Raw genomic sequence first — 16,522 nt, forward strand, 5'->3', positions numbered from 1 at the left:
GTATAACAAGCAGGAAGAGGAAGATTGTGATCCCGCTGTCTAGAGCGCTGGTGAGACCACATTTGGAATACTGTGTTCAGTTCTGCAGACCTCACCTACAAAAAGATATTGATAAAATTGAATGGGTCCACAAATGGGCTACAAAAATGGCAGAAGGTCTTAAGCATAAAAGTTATCACTAAAGACTTAATGAACTCAATCTGTATAGTCTGAAGGACAGAAAGAAAAGGGGGGACATGATCGAAACATTTAAATATGTTAAAGGATTAAATAAGGTTCAGGAGATCAGTGTTTTTAATAGGAAAGTGAACACAAGAACAAGGGGCCACAATCTGGGGTTAGTTGGAGTAAAGATCAGAAGCAGCATGAGAAAATATTATTTTACTGAAAGAGTAGTAGATCCTTGGAACAAACTTCCAGCAGGCGTAGTTGGCAAATCCACAGTAACTAAATTTAAACATGCCTGGGATAAACATATATCCATCCTAAGCTGGGACAAATAACGGGAGCTCACTCTGTTCCATAGTGCTAGGGATTCAAACTGCTGAACTGCCAACCTTCTGATTGACAAGCTCAGTGTCTTAGCCATTGAGTCACCACATCCCTGAAGCTGTTTTACAGGACCCCTTTTGCCGGATCAGCTTCAGGCAATATTGGTATTTTCTTCTGAAACTCATCACATGAGAATCTCTCCACATGAGCTTGTCCAAAAGTTAGAGAAGTAAACTTGATATTGCAGAATATAGAATAACAGAGTTGGAAGTGAACTTGTAGATCTTCTAGTCTAACACCACCTTCCCCCTCAAACAGAAGCACCCTATCATTCCAGATCCAGATAAGTCTCTGTTTTACAAAGTACTGTATCTTTCAGAGTATAAGATGCACAGGAGGATAAGACGCACTTTAGTTTTGGGGGAGAGAAATAAGGGGAAAAAATCTACCCTGGTCAGCTTCAGCACATTATTTTATCCCCTAGTTAGGGCTGAAAAATAATGGTCTTTGGAGCGAGTTGCAATGAAAACAAGCCTGCAAAGACTTAGGGCTGGGAAACAACTTCTTTGGAGTAGCAATCAAAAAATCCTGCAAGCTGGGAAGATCATTGGCACCCGAAACTTAGTACCAGGAATAATACATGCATTAATGGGAATAAGGAGATCGCTGACCATTTCAATAGCTACTTCTGTTCAGTTTTCTCAAAAGACACCGTACAAAATAATACTATAGAGGGATATAGCATTGCTTCCAGCTGTACGGATTAAGCTCCAGTGATCTTAGAAGCCGATATCTTAGAAGAACTTGAACGATTAAAGATAAATAAGGCAATGGGTCCAGATGGCATCCACCCCAGAGTTCTTAAAGAACTCAGATCTGTCTTTACTACCCCCCTGACTGATTTGTTTAACCAATCCTTGTTAACAGGAGAAGTTCCTGAGGATTGGAGAATGGCCAGTGTTGTGCCTATTCACAAGAAGGGCAGTAGAGAAGAAGCTTGTAACTACAGGCCAGTTAGCTTGACATCAGTTGTAGTTAAAATGATGGAGACTCTACTCAAAAAGAGGATAAATCAGCACCTAAAAAACAATAACTTATTGGACCCAAATCAGCATGGCTTTACTGAAGGCAAATCATGTCAGACTAATCTCATTGATTTCTTTGACTATGTCACAAAGATGTTGGATGAAGGTGGTGCCGTGGATATTGCCTACCTGGACTTCAGCAGCAGGAGGGAAGTGTTTTTAATAGGAAAGTGAACACAAGAACAAGGGGACACAATCTGAAGTTAGTTGGGGGAAAGATCAAAAGCAACATGAGAAAATATTATTTTACTGAAAGAGTAGTAGATCCTTGGAACAAACTTCCAGCAGACGTGGTAGATAAATCCACAGTAACTGAATTTAAACATGCCTGGGATAAACATATATCCATCCTAAGATAAAATACAGAAATAGTATAAGGGCAGACTAGATGGACCATGAGGTCTTTTTCTGCCATCAGACTTCTATGTTTCTATGTTTCTATGTTGTTAAGGCTGGGGGGAAAGATTTGAAAAAGCTACATTTAGAGTATAAGACACACCCAAATTTTCAGCTTTTTTTGGGCGGGAGGGGTACATCTTAGACTCTGAAAAATATGGTTGTCAAACTGAAGCTCATTTAGTCCTCAGCGGAATCCCACCCGGCCGCTCTGTTTAGGGTGACCCGCTCCCTTCTTAACCAGGGGGGAGCTGGGGAGCCCTTACAAAGTAGTGCCGATTTTAACACATTTTTCGCTGACAAAATCGCTCAGATCCGGGCAGACCTCAACTCCAATTGGAAAACAGAGTCGACTGACAACGAGTCAGTCGAGGTGACTGGTGCCCATACTTGTCCACCTGTCTGGGAAGAGTTTGATCTGGTGACACCTGATGAAGTGGACAAGGCAATTGGAGCTGTGAGTTCCGCCATCTGTTTACTGGATCCGTGTCCCTCCTGGCTGGTTTCGGCCAGCAGGGAGGTGACACGGAGCTGGGTCCAGGAGATTGTCAACGCTTCCTTGGGGAGGGGATCCTTTCCAACACCCTATAAAGAGGCGCTTATGCGCCCCCTCTTCAAAAAGCCTTCCCTGGACCCAGCCGTACTTAATAACTATCATCCAGTCTCCAACCTTCCCTTTATGGGGAAGGTTGTTGATAAGGTGGTGGCACTCCAGCTCCAGCTGTCCTTGGAAGAAGCCGATTATCTAGGTCCCCAGCAGTCGGGTTTCAGGCCCGGTTACAGCACGGAAACTGCTTTGGTCACGTTGATGGATGATCTCTGGCGGGCCCGGGACAGGGGTTTATCCTCTGTCCTGGTGCTTCTTGACCTCTCAGCAGCTTTCAATACCATCAACCATGGTATCTATCTGCGCCGACTGGAGGGGTTGGGAGTGGGAGGCACTATTCTTCAGTGATTCTCCTCCTACCTCTCTGGTCAGTCGCAGTCGGTGTTAGTGGGGGGCCAGAGGTCGACCCTGAGGTCTCTCCTTTGTGGGGTGCCTCAGGGGTCGGTCCTCTCCCCCGTGCTATTCAATATTTACATGAAACCGCTGGGTGAGATCATCCAAGGGCATGGGGTGAGGTATCATAAGTACCCAGCTTTACATCTCCACCCCATGTCCAATCAACGAAGCAGTGGAAGTGATGTGCCAGTGTCTGGAGGCTGTTGGGGCCTGGATGGGTGCCAACAGACTCAAACTCAACCCTGATAAGACGGAGTGACTGCGGGTTTTGCCTCCCAAGGACAATCCCACCTGTCCGTCCATCACCCTGGGGGGGGATTATTGAGAGGGTCCGCAACTTGGGCATCCTCCTCGATCCACAGCTCACATTAGAGAACCATCTTTCAGCTGTGGCGAGGGGGGCATTTGCACAGGTTCGCTTGGTGCACCAGTTGCGGCCCTATTTGGACCAGGACTCACTTCTCACAGTCAATCATGCCGTCATCACCTCGAGGTTCGACTACTGTAATGCTCTCTACATAGGGCTACCTTTGAAAAGTGTTCGGAAACTCCAGATCATGCAGAATTCAGCTGCGAGAGGAGTCATGATCTTCCCCAGATATGCCCAAGTTACACCAACACTCCGCAGTCTGCATTGGTTGCCGATCAATTTCCGGTCACAATTCAAAGTGTTGGTTATGACCTTTAAAGCCCTTCATGGCATCGGACCAGAATATCTCCGAGACCGCCTTCTGCCGCACGAATCCCAGCGACCGATTAGGTCCCACAGAGTGGGCCTTCTCCGGGTCCCGTCAACTAAACAATGTCGGTTGGTGGGTCCCAGGGGAAGAGCCTTCTCTGTGGCGGCCCCGACTCTCTGGAACCAGCTCTCCCCAGAGATTAGAACTGCCCCTACCCTCCTCGCCTTTCACAAACTCCTTAAAACCCACCTTTGTCGTCAGGAATGGGGGAACTGAGATATCTCCCCCGGGCCTATACAATTTATGTATGGTATGCTTGTATGTATATCTGTTTAATAATGGGTTTTTAAAATATTTTAAATTGTAAATTTTTAGATTTGTTACAAACTGTTTTAATTGTGTTGTGAGCCGCCCTGAGTCTACAGAAAGGGGCGGCATACAAATCTAATAAATAAATAAATAAATAAGTAAATAAATAAGTAAATAAATAAATAAATAAATAAATAAATAAAATGTTCCACACCCATCTCATATTTAGGACTTCTACATCAAAGTTTCTTTTTTAAACTTTTGCCAAGTAAAATTTTAACAGAGATAGAAATGTCAAAGTGTTCTCTATTTTCAGCATCCATTTAATTAACTGAAATGAAGATCATTTTGGCCATTTATTTATTTATTTTTATTTATTGTTAGAATTGGAAGGGACCATGCGGGTCATCAAGTCCAACTCCCTGCCTAAGCACGAACCCTATAGCATCCCAGCCAAAATGGCAGTCCAATTTCCTCTTAAAAATGTCCAGAGTATTGGAGTTCACAACGTCTGCTGGTAGGTTGTTCCACTGGTTGATCATTCTGACCATCAGGAAGTTCTTCCTTATTTCCAGGTTCAATCTCTCCTTGGCCAACTTCCAGCCGTTGTTCCTCGTCTCGCCCCCTGGTGCCCTGGAGAATAAAGTGATCCCCTCCTCTCTATGGCAACCCCTTGTATGTAGACAGCTATCATGTCCGCTCTGGGCCTCCTTTTCTCTAGGCTATCCATGCCCAGTTCCCTCAGTCTCTCTTTATAAGTCTTGGTTTCTAGACCCCTGATCATTTTGGTCATTATTTCTAATTGGTACCTCAAAAGGTATTTCTAAACAATGCAAAAAACATTTGCCTTGTAGGTCAGTGATGGTGAACCTTATTTTTTGTTTGTGTGCAAAAAGGGGGGGTTGCAGGAGGCACATGCATGCATGCCCACACCCATAATTCCATGTTCCCCCCACACATGCATTTATGACACCCTCCCTACTCCTGGCACACAATGCCATGTCTGTTTGTCACTCTCCCCAGGCTTCAGAGCCTTTCTCGGAGCCCAGGGATGGCAAAAATAACCTCCTACCCTTCCCTGGCCTCATTTACCAACTTCTTCCATTTTTGACCTCTGGAGGACCTTCAGGGGGGTGGGGAAGGCTGTTTTTGCCCTCCCCAGGCTCCTAGAAAAGCTTTCACTACCCTCTTTGTTCGTATATCTTAACTTTGAATTTAGTCATTCTTTTATATAAATTGTAATTCCTCTCTTTATCATTTGTGTAAGTGCATAGTAAAGTTTTCCTAATTTTGGATATTCTAATAGTTTTCCCAATTTCTCTTTTATGTGTACCTCTTGTAAGTGGACTATGTCCATATCTAGGTCCAGCAGTTCATGTTTCCTCTTAATAGGTGAGTTGAGGCCATTGATGTTAATTGACAGTAAGTTGATTTCTTGTTCTTCTGTTTTATTGTTTGGTGTTTGTTTTTATTTATTTATTTTATTTATTTATTTATTTATTTATTTATTTATCAGATTTGTATGCCGCCCCTCTCCGCAGACTCGGGGTGGCTCACAGCAATAATAATACAATGTAAACAAATCTAATATTTAAGTTAATTTAAAAAAAACCCCAATTTAGAAACTAATCATACATACTAGCATACCATACATAAATTTTATAAGCCTAGGGGGAGGGAAAATGTCAATTCCCCCATGCCTGACGACAGAGGTGGGTTTTAAGGAGCTTACGAAAGGCTAGGAGGGTGGGGGCAACTCTGATATCTGGGGGGAGTTGGTTCCAAAGGGTCGGGGCCGCCACAGAGAAGGCTCTTCCCTTGGGTCCCGCCAAACAACATTGTTTAGTTGACGGGACCCGGAGAAGGCCAACTCTGTGGGACCTAACCGGTCGCTGGGATTCGTGCGGCAGAAGGCGGTCCCGGAGATATTATGGTCCGGTGCCATGAAGGACTTTATAGGTCATAACCAACACTTTCAATTGTAACCGGAAACTGATCGGCAACCAATGCAGACTGCGGAGTCTTGGTGTGACATGGGCATATTTAGGAAAGCCCATGATAGCTCTCGCAGCTGCATTCTGCATGATCTGAAGTTTCCGAACACTTTTCAAAGGTAGCCCCATGTAGAGACCGTTACAGTAGTCGAGCCTCGAGGTGATGAGGGCATGAGTGACTGTGAGCAGTGACTCCCAGTCCAAATAGGGCCACAACTGGTGCACCAGGCGAACCGAAGTCCAACAGAACACAACAGCCAAACAAGTGTTACACTGCACCAAGCCAGACATCTTAACAATTTATTGAAAAATAAGTACTTACCAAGAAAATCAACAACCCCTGTAATTAAAATTTAAAAAATTTACACAGCTATAAAGCAAATATAACACTGAACTAAGCCAGCAATTTTGAAGTACAATAGAATCACATTCTCAAGCGCACTCCCCCTGAATGAATTATTACTATTTTTGGCTTATAGCTATATGGTCTGTTTGAATTCAAACTGCAAATGAAAATGGTCCTTTCCCCTTCCTCTTTTTCCAAGCCACTAGTTTCTCACCAACCAGAATTCAAGCAACAGAAATAGAAAATGGCTTTTACAGTATCTTCCTTCTCTCACTCAGCCTCAGAGTCCCTGGCTCAGCCTCTGTGAACTAAAACTGACTATATCTCCAACAATTTGGCTTAAGACTCGTATACATTTTTGCTAACCTTTTGTAGGTTATTTTGATTATTTTTTCTTTATATGTTGTGGTTTGGTCAATTTGTAGTTTTTCTGCCATAGTTTTTCCCATTGGCCTGGATGTCTATTGTGGCCAATATTCCTTGTCCAACTGATAATGTTTCCTCTAACAATTTCTTCTTCCAACTTATATTCCAATAATAATTAAAATAATAATTTTAATATTATATACAGTATTTAATATTTTAATATTATAACAACAATAATAAAAAATCTACGAAAACACGCACACACACACACACAGATAAATTATTATTGGAATATAAGTAGGAAGAAGAATATATATATATATTCATAATTGCTTTTTTCCCTTGACCCAATTTTTTGACTTCCTCAAGTAGCACAGGCAGGGCTTGTGACACGCAGCTGGGAGGTAGGTACGTGAGAAACAAGCCCACCTGAACCCCTAAGTCCAACTTCACCAGGAGGGACTCACAACCCACAATCTCTGGAGCAACGAGTCTACGCAAGCCAAGGCTCTCCCTGGGTATAATAGCCACTCCTCCCCCCCTTCCCTGGGGTCGAGGCTGATGCCATATCTGAAACCCGGCTGGGCAAATTTCAGAGAGAGGAACTCCTCCTTCTGGGCCCAGCCAAGTTTCAGTAACACCTGCCAGGTCGGCCTCCTCATCCAGGATCAGATCCCAGATGAGGAGAGCTTTATTTTGAGCTTCCTTTTGCACAAGTCTCAGTTTGTGCCCCTTTCATATATTTCTATATCCTTCCTTTCTTGAGTTTTTGGTTCCTCCTGTTATTTTCCAGATACTATATCTTCTTGACTCAAGATACTAGTGGTTTCCTCTCTACTATCTTGCTCTTTGGTCACCAATCAAAAAATGTTTATTAAATTCCTGAGCCTTTTCTACTGTATCAATCTTGAATTCTTTGTCCCCGAATACCCTTCTCTTAAGGAATTGTCTGGTCTGCAAATTCTTGACTCTGTTCCTTTGAGTTGTGAGTTACCAAACACCAACACCTTTGCTCATGATTTTTGATGGCATCCAATTTTGGAATGCGCTAAGAATGATAGCAACTCAGAAGACCTCGTTTTCTGCATGCAAAACCTCTTTAACAGATCCAAAACTCACACCATGTACACAGCAGGGCAAAACAAGCTGGCCCCAGGCTAGGAACAGAACATCATAAGAATGCATCTCTTCCCTGCATTTATTCAAATTTATGTTGAATATATTTTGAGGGAAGATGGATTAGAGGAAGATGAACCTGGTTTTAGGGACAAACCCAGCAGTGGACTACGAGCCAGAACGCATGTGTGGAGGAAGCAAAATCGCACACGGAGCTGCAGGTAAAACTTTGGCAAAACACGGGCGCAAATTTGCTACCTCCACAGGTGCAGCAACGCTGGTCCTACAAGAACTTATGCACACAGCGGCGAGCACAATTTAGCATTCTGGCTCGTAGCCCACTGCTGGACAAACCTCAATCACCTGTATTATGCTGATGTCACCGCACCCATAGCCAAGTAGGCATAGGATCTGCAAGTAAAACAAACAGTCAAACAATGCAGTGAAAGGCCAGGATTAAGATTGAAGACAAAGAAGAACAAGCCAGATAAAGAAGAAGAATCCAGCCTTAGAATTGATGATGGAAATATCAAAGCGGAGAACATCTGCCTTTTAAATTCCACCATCAACAGTCAAGGAACATGTCAGCCCTGCCTCAACTTGAGAATATCATGGAGTCCTAGTGGAGGATCACTTAAATATGAGCAGCAGCCGAAAAAGCAAGTAACAATCCTGAGGTGTATAAACAGAGGCATAATAATGTGAAGTCTTGGTGCCACAGTTTTGGTCACCACATTATAAAAAAAGATGTTGAGACTTTGGGAAAAGTGCAAAGAAGAGCAACTAAGATGATCAAAGACCTGTAGACTAAAACATACTGTATTCAGTTCTGGTCACCACAGTTCAAAAGACACATTGAAACTCTGGAGAAGGTGCAAAAAAGAGCAACCAAGATGATTAAGGGATTGGAAACCAAGACTTACGAAGAGAGACTGAGGGAACTGGGCATGGATAGCCTAGAGAAGAGGAGGTCCAGAGCGGACATGATAGCAGTCTACAAGTATACGAGGGGATGTCACAGAGAGGAGGGGATCACTTTATTCTTCAGGGCACCAGAGGGCCGGATGAGGAACAACGGCTGGAAGCTGACCAAGGAGAGATTCAACATGGAGATAAGGAGGAACTTCCTGACAGTCAGAGCGATCAACCAATGGAACAACCTACCAGCTGATGCTGAGAACTCCAACACTCTGGACATTTTAAAGAGAAGATTGAACTTCCACTTGACTGGTGTACTATAGGGTCCCTTTAAATTCTAACAATAAATAAATGAACAAACAAACAAACAAACAAACAAACATATGAAGACCGGCTGCAGGATCTCTTCCCTTCTCCTTCTCCTTTTCTTCCCTCCTCTCTCTTCTCTTCTCCTTCTCTCTCCAACCTTTTTGCCAACCTTTCTGATCAACAAGTTCAGCATCTTAGCCATGGAGCCACCTCATCCCTATCAGTATGAATAACATTCTGCATACAAGGATGACATATTTTACTCACTGCTTTCAGGGAATTTTTGCCCACCATTGATGTGGATGTTTTGCAGATCTGTATGGGTGTGGTGATTTAAATTCTGCTGTTTCAAAAACAATTGAATAGTGGAAGGGAAATTCTGTAGTCTCAAATATCTAAGGAAATGCTCATAAGGTATATGTTTTATAACATTGATATGGAACACAATCCTTCAAAAAAAAAAAAATGTTCTTAATGCCCCGAGTCTTCGGAGAGGGCGGCATACAAATCTAATAAATAAATAAATAAATAAATAAATAAATAAATAAATAAATAAACAAACAAACAAACAAACAAACAAATAAATAAATAAATAAATAAATAAATAAAATAAACTACATAAAATAAGGAATAAAATAAGAAAATTTATTCCTTGAAAAAATAAGTATATCTTTAACAACAAGCTTTCCTTCCACGCAGGGCACTGGAACTTACTAACCCCATGTTGAAAATATGATAAACAAAAGAATGAACATGTGTATGTAGCAACCATTTGTAGAATTCCATAAGGAATTTTTAATGGACAAATTCCTCCTTCTGGTCATCATTTATTAGAAATCTTATCACATTCAAAATATGCTTCAAAGACAAACATAAGTTTGTCTTTGAGAGATATTAATTAGAAATTTTTGTTTCTTACTATATTTTCTCTGCAATTCAAATGGGTCTCAGTAGGATTATGTAGCATTTGGGGGAAAAGATACAAGCCAAGATAGCAGCTCTGGAGGCCAAAATAGAGAAGATCTCCACAGCCACCATGGATTTTCCTTTGGTGCTCAGATAGGTAGGGAGGAAAGTAATCCAAACACTGCAAAAGACCAGCATGCTAAAAGTAATGAACTTGGCTTCGTTAAAGCTATCCGGCAATTTCCTAGCCAGAAAGGCCACTGTGAAACTAATGAGAGCCAGAAAACCTAGGTAGGAGAGGACCATGTAAAACATTAAAGCTGAGGGATGCTTACATTCCAAGATAGTCTCTGCAAACAAGGAGTGGAAGTCTATGTTGGGAAATGGGAGAGAGGTTCCCAGCCAAATGGCACAAAGAACTGCTTGGATCAGGGGACCACCTAAGACAATGGAGTTGGTCAGGGGTTTTCCTAAGAGTTTCTTTGTCTTGTTCCCTGGCTTGGTGGCCATGAAGGCCAACACAGAGGAAACTGCAATGGAAAAAAGAATAGCAAAGGCAGATTGTTGGAAGAGACAGGTGATCTTGCCTGGTTGACCAATGAAGAGGAAGGAGCAGAGAAAGCAGAGTAGGAGGGAGACCAGGAGGATGTAGGTGAGGTCTCGGTTGTTGGCTTTGACAATTGGTGTATCATGGTGTTTATGGAAAACCAGCAGGACTGCAGAAGTGATCACAGAGAGAAAAAGAGCAAGAAAAACTAAAACGTATCCCAGGGTGTCTTGATAGGAGAGGAAATGGATTTTCTTGGCAATGCATTGGTCGTGGTGCTTGTTGTGATATTCGTCTTCTGGACAGGGTTCACAGTGAGCTGCATCTGAAATCAAAAGTATTTGTCTAAGGCAGGTGGTATGAAACTCAAGGTGGTGGCTTGCATTCAGCCCACAATGTGGTCAGAACTGGCCTGCAGAACCATCGTGGAAAATGTAAGGGGTCGGCCCACAACGTTTCAGCCCACTCTACGCAATGCAAAGAGGAAACATTGGGCCTGCATTGCTTTAACACTATCTACCCAAGGCGAATAGGAAACCTTGTTCCAGCATAGCTTCTGCCCGGTCTCCTCATTGGGAAGAGGAAACATGCCAGAAGTTTGGGGAGTCCTGTCAAAAGGTGGCCACTCCCAAATAGTTGGCCATGCCTGCCCATCCCCTCAGTTGCTGCCCTACCTAGATGGGGAGTCACTGCTCACAGTCACACATGCCCTCATCATCTCGAGGTTAATGTAATGCCCTCTACCTGGGGCTACTTTTGAAGAATGTTCAGAAACTTCAGATTGTGCAGAATGCAGCTGCGAGAGAAATCATGGGCTTTCCCAGGTATGCCCATGTTACACCAACATTCCACAGTCTGCTTTGGTTGCTGATCACTTTTTGGTCACAATTCAAAGTGTTGGTTATGACCTATGAAGCCCTTCATGGCATTGGACCAGAATATCTCTGGGACCACCTTCTGCCGCACGAATCCCAGCGACAGGTTAGGTCCCAGAGATTGGCCTTCTCCAGGTCCCATTGATGAAACAATGTCATCTGGTGGGACCCAGGGGAAGAGCCTTCTCTGTGGCAGCCCCAACCCTCTGGAATCAACTCCCCCCAGAGATTAGGATTGCCCCCACCCTTCTTGCCTTTTGCAAACTCCTTAAAACCTACCTCTGCCATCAAGCATGGGGAAATTGATTCCCCTGGCCCGGTTCCATTTTATGTATGGTTTGTCTGAGATGTATGATTGTTTTTTATATTAAGATTTTTAAATTGTTTTTAACTATTGGATTTGTATTGTTTTGCTGTAATGAGCCGCACTGAGTCTTCGGAGAGGGGCGGCATACAAATCTAATAAATAACAACAACAACAACAACAACAACAATAACAATAACAATAAAAAGTTAGGGTGTAAAACCCAAGCGAGGACTTACTTTCTGAGTAAGTCGTATTTTTGGGAAAACACAGTAGGAGTTTAAATGCAAGTTGGAGAGTCATAAATTCTTCATTAAAACTGTTCTGCATAGAATTGTTGAGGTTCAGGAAAGATGACCCCTGTGGCCAAGGAAGTTTAGATTTGTATGCAGAAGGGTTCTACTGAACAGTATGAGTTCATGTCAATCCTATAGAGCAAAAAATATTTTGATGTACTAAGTGGCTTCCTTGATCCTGGAAGATTTACATTTGAAGTCTTGTCTACCTGTCTGATTAGAAATGGTCCCTTCTGGACAAGGATCACACTGGTAGCAGCAAACCTGCTTGCCCTCTGGAACTCTTGTCCTCTCTCCTGCATGACACCTCTTCAGGCCACACCTGGCAAAGGGCACCTTCTAAAAGCAAAAATAAATATTTGAGATGACCCAATCAATGGACCTGTTGCATTCATTCTTTTTCCTATTTTATTTCTCTTCCTTTTTCCTAATTTTATGTTCAGATTCCCTTCTAAAGAAATAGTTCGCCAGCATCTATCAGAAATCAGGAAAATGTCCTGAGGAAATCTGACCACTGGCATTTCTGGCACACCAATGGATGTGGGAGATGAGACCTATGATTGGCCTGCAGAGGAAGGCTTATGGCTGAACTACAGCATTTCTAAAGGAAGAACACTGAAGATACAACTGACCAGCAGTGGTCACTGGAAATCAATGTTGTTTGCTGTAATTGCATCTTGCATTTCAAGCAGAAGATGTTCCCACGCCAAACCCATTGTGGAATGACAGAAACCAAACATCAACTGAGTAGTTGCAAAGCAGTTTTTTCACCAAAGAATGTCATAATTTCTGACTCAATTGCTATTTTTCCAAGTTAGAAAGATGTTCTGCATGTCAGGAAGATAATTATTATTTCCCTGAATTCATAACATTCCCTTGCATCTCACCTTTGTGGCCCAGATGATTCCATCAGATTTAATGGTGAAACCCTGGCCTGACAGAGCCTCAGGATTTATTTGGCCAACCTTCATGGGGACAAAAGATGCATTGGGGAAGAAAACCCAGTTGAGAAGATCAAAATGAGACGATCCTACTCCGTCTTCTGAGAAGGAGACTTCATCTCCAGCACTGTTGTTGAACTGCACATTCTTCAAATAGGCAAGAATCTGAAAGAAAATAGACCTTCAGAAATTGGAGTATTTGGGCTAGAGCTATAAGTGATATATTTTGGCTTCTATCATAAATTGTTGGTCTGAAAAGCTAGAGCTCTAGTATGATGCCAAATACTTAACTCTGAAACTACAAATCTTTCGTTTTATTACCGGGTATCATTTCCAACTCCAGTTTATTCAAAATACAAGGCACACAACAATTTTAGTTCCAGACCCCAAATTTAATGATTGGGGTTTCCCTTTTGTGACATTTGGCTACCTGCAGTTTGAAATAATTACTTTCGCCCAAGATCTTGTTAATTGACAAATTAATTTTAGTAATGAATAAATGATTTCTATCACAACCATGGAAAATCCCACTGACTTTGTCTAGTTCATACTTAAAGGAAGCATAATTCAAGAATTAGGTTTGACCAACTGGGCTAAATATCAGAGGTCTTCTTGTCCAAACTCCTGCTCAAGCAGGAGACCCTCTACAATTTCAGACAAATGGCTCTCCTGTCTCTTTTTAGATGCTTTTAGCGATGGGGCAGCCACAACCTCTAAGGCAAGCTGTTGCTATGAATGCTTGCATTACATAATTTCTCCTTAGTTCAAGGATGCTTCTCTCCTTGGTAAGTTACCATCCACTATTAAAAAAGAAGCTATTTTCACACAGCAAAAAGGATAGGGTCACACAATACTTAGCCATAGAAACATAAGCTAAGGTTAAAATTTACTGAGTGTAATTTTACAAGTTGGATTCAGGGCACATTCTGAGCAAAACTGAGGTTGTTCTGTATTATTTATTTATTTATTTTTATTTTGTATTTTTATTTTGTATTTTTTATTTTTATTTTTATTTTTATTTTTTTATTTTTTTTATTATTTTTTTTATTTTTATTTTTATTTTTATTTTATTTTTATTTTATTTTTATTTTATTTTTATTTTATTTTTATTTTATTTTTATTTTATTTTTATTTTATTTTTATTTTATTTTTATTTTATTTTTATTATTTTTATTATTTTTATTTTTTATTTTATTTTTATTTATTTTTTATATTATTATTATTATTATTATTATTATTATTATTATTACTATTATTATTATTATTATTATTATTATTATATTTGTATGCCGCCCCTCTCCGTTGACTCGGGGCGGCTCACCAGTAAGAGTTCAACTGATTTGCTGAAATGTGTTGCAAAATAGTACAAAGATTACTATCTTGCATTCGGCTGATGTCTCTATCTTGGAATGATCACCACATGAAATTTGGCTAATTGTTGAAGGCTATTCAGAACTTTATAAAGGTCTTTCCTCAATTAAGTTTATAGACCATTGGTTTTGTTTACTTCTCTTTTCACCATCTACCCTCTTTCAATAAAATATTCTTATTTTTTATAATAGTTGTTTTAAGATCTTTTGAGATGGATTGATATAGGAATGTGCAGACTGAATTAGTAATTGAAGAAAGGCAGGTGGGGTGCTTCCTCTTTAAGAAATCTTTAGAATGAGTAACAAGCCATAGCAATTACCTGCCATGACTGGACATTTGAGATCCCCTTTCCAAGCCTCATCATGGTTGGTCGAACTCTGGATCCCCACATTGCATGTAAAGCATGTGCCAGAGCATAAATGGCATTGTAGATATTGTAACTTTCACCTGTCATTCTTGTTTCAAAAGTGTAAGTGGGCAGATTCTGCACATCCTCCTTTCCTGTACATTGTTTTCCCCCCTTTGGAGGGATCATTCCTGATTTATGGATCTTGCAGCCAAAGACATTTTCCCACCATAGGGGGAGAAAGATGTCTCCTTGTGGGGTCAAGGGGTCTAAAGAAAGGAGGAAGTGGCTGAATTCTGAGACATCCCCAGTACGGTCCCTGAAATGCAAAGCTCCATGGAGAGGCTTTATATATTGCAATAGCTCTTCAAATTCCTCCATACAAAGTTTCCAGTGGGAAGTGAAGATCCAAACTTTTCTAAATGATATCTTTTTGGTTTTTTCAAAAGAAGGCACAGCCACTTGTAAACTGCTAATAAGAGTGGAGTCTCCAAACAGAATAAACACTTCAATTTTAGACCATTTTGTGAAAATGCGAAGTAATTTATTGTATGCCATTGTTAAATCATTTGATTTCAACCTTTCAGTGAAGGCCAGGCAGATCTCCTTCTCCTTCAGCATTGGCATTAGAGCTGAGATGAAACGTTCTCCATTGTTATTGTCAGGGGCCAGAAGCCCAACCCAATTCCACTGGAAATACAAGAGCAGCTGGACTAAACCCACATACTGAGGAAATTCCTTGGGATTGATCCGCAAGAAGGAGGGATAAATTCTTCTCTCTCCCTGAGAAAACTCAAAGCCAACACCAAGCTGGAAAAAGGGACAAAGAATTTCAAAGACATAGTAAAGTTTTTTGGTGACTTTTGTGGTCACCATTGTGTAATTTATGACCCTTGCAGTCAGGCTGATTCCCTTTGAGTCTTTTTTTCTTAGGAAGAGCCAGTGGTGGAATTCAACCAGTTTGTACCAGTTCAGAAGAACTGTTTGTTAACTCTTTGTGGAGTTTTGTGAACTGGCTAAATAATCAAGACTGCCTGCTTATTGCAGAAGAGACGGAGTAACGACTCGGACACAAGAGCTGGATTTAAACTTGGGTCATTTTTATTATAATAAATTTGCATAATTTATTAATTAAATTAGCATGAATTAGCATAAATTTGCATAATCAACATACTTAACTATGACCCGGAACCAAATGGACCTGCAGGGTCAAACAAACACTTCCGGGGCGGAAATGACGTAAAAGGTCAACATTCCTGGGCAACTATGGGCGTAATCGATGCTGGTCCAGGTGAGGGACCTCTCCCTCACCTGAGACCCCGCCATACACTCGCATGAGGGGGGTCCCGCCGGCTCACCCCTACCCTGGGACTTCAATAGCGGGACCCAAAGACAGGTTCCCCCCAAGTGCGCAGGTAGCACCCACCATGGTCTTGGAGAGAACCTGTCAATCATCCCCAAAGATGCCCAAGGGAGAACGCGCAGTTGCTGAAACCACCCAGATTTCCGCCCCTAACCTGCCTACCCAATGACCAGAGGTAAGCCAATTAACCTAATTAAATGCAAACACCCCCTAACCGCACATCCATCTCCCCAGTATGGAATGGGCGAAAAAACAGCCTGGCCTAATGGGCGAAGCTGCAAAAAATTCCCATTCGGCCCCCGCAGGCGACCCCTAGGCACACTGCAAAATAGGGAAGGGCGGGTGGGTGTGTGCTCAGGCAACCAGGTCCGGGCGAAAAGGCTGTTTCCCGGCCTGCTGCCCCTTAAATAGGGCCAGCAGGCCCCGCCCAGACCTGGCGTCATGCCCACCACGTGGGCAGGGCATTCCCGGCCGAAATCTCGTCTCGCGAGATTTCGGCCGAAAACAAGATGGCGGCCGCCATCTGAAGGGTCCGAGTCTGCCCGGCCCTTCAGCAACA

The 16,522-nt window shown here is 42.0% G+C and overlaps 1 long non-coding RNA gene across 1 annotated transcript; it reads left to right on the plus strand.

The window, feature by feature from the left end:
- The first annotated feature begins 4,494 nt into the window (after positions 1-4,494).
- Positions 4,495-13,410, plus strand: LOC139156436 (uncharacterized). The gene is made up of 2 exons (XR_011557316.1): positions 4,495-5,357; positions 12,386-13,410. It is a non-coding gene; the product is annotated as an uncharacterized lncRNA (long non-coding RNA).
- The last annotated feature ends 3,112 nt before the right edge of the window (positions 13,411-16,522 follow it).

The sequence above is a fragment of the Erythrolamprus reginae genome, chromosome 1 (genome assembly GCF_031021105.1).
Source record: "Erythrolamprus reginae isolate rEryReg1 chromosome 1, rEryReg1.hap1, whole genome shotgun sequence".
Classification (NCBI taxonomy): domain Eukaryota; kingdom Metazoa; phylum Chordata; class Lepidosauria; order Squamata; family Dipsadidae; genus Erythrolamprus; species Erythrolamprus reginae.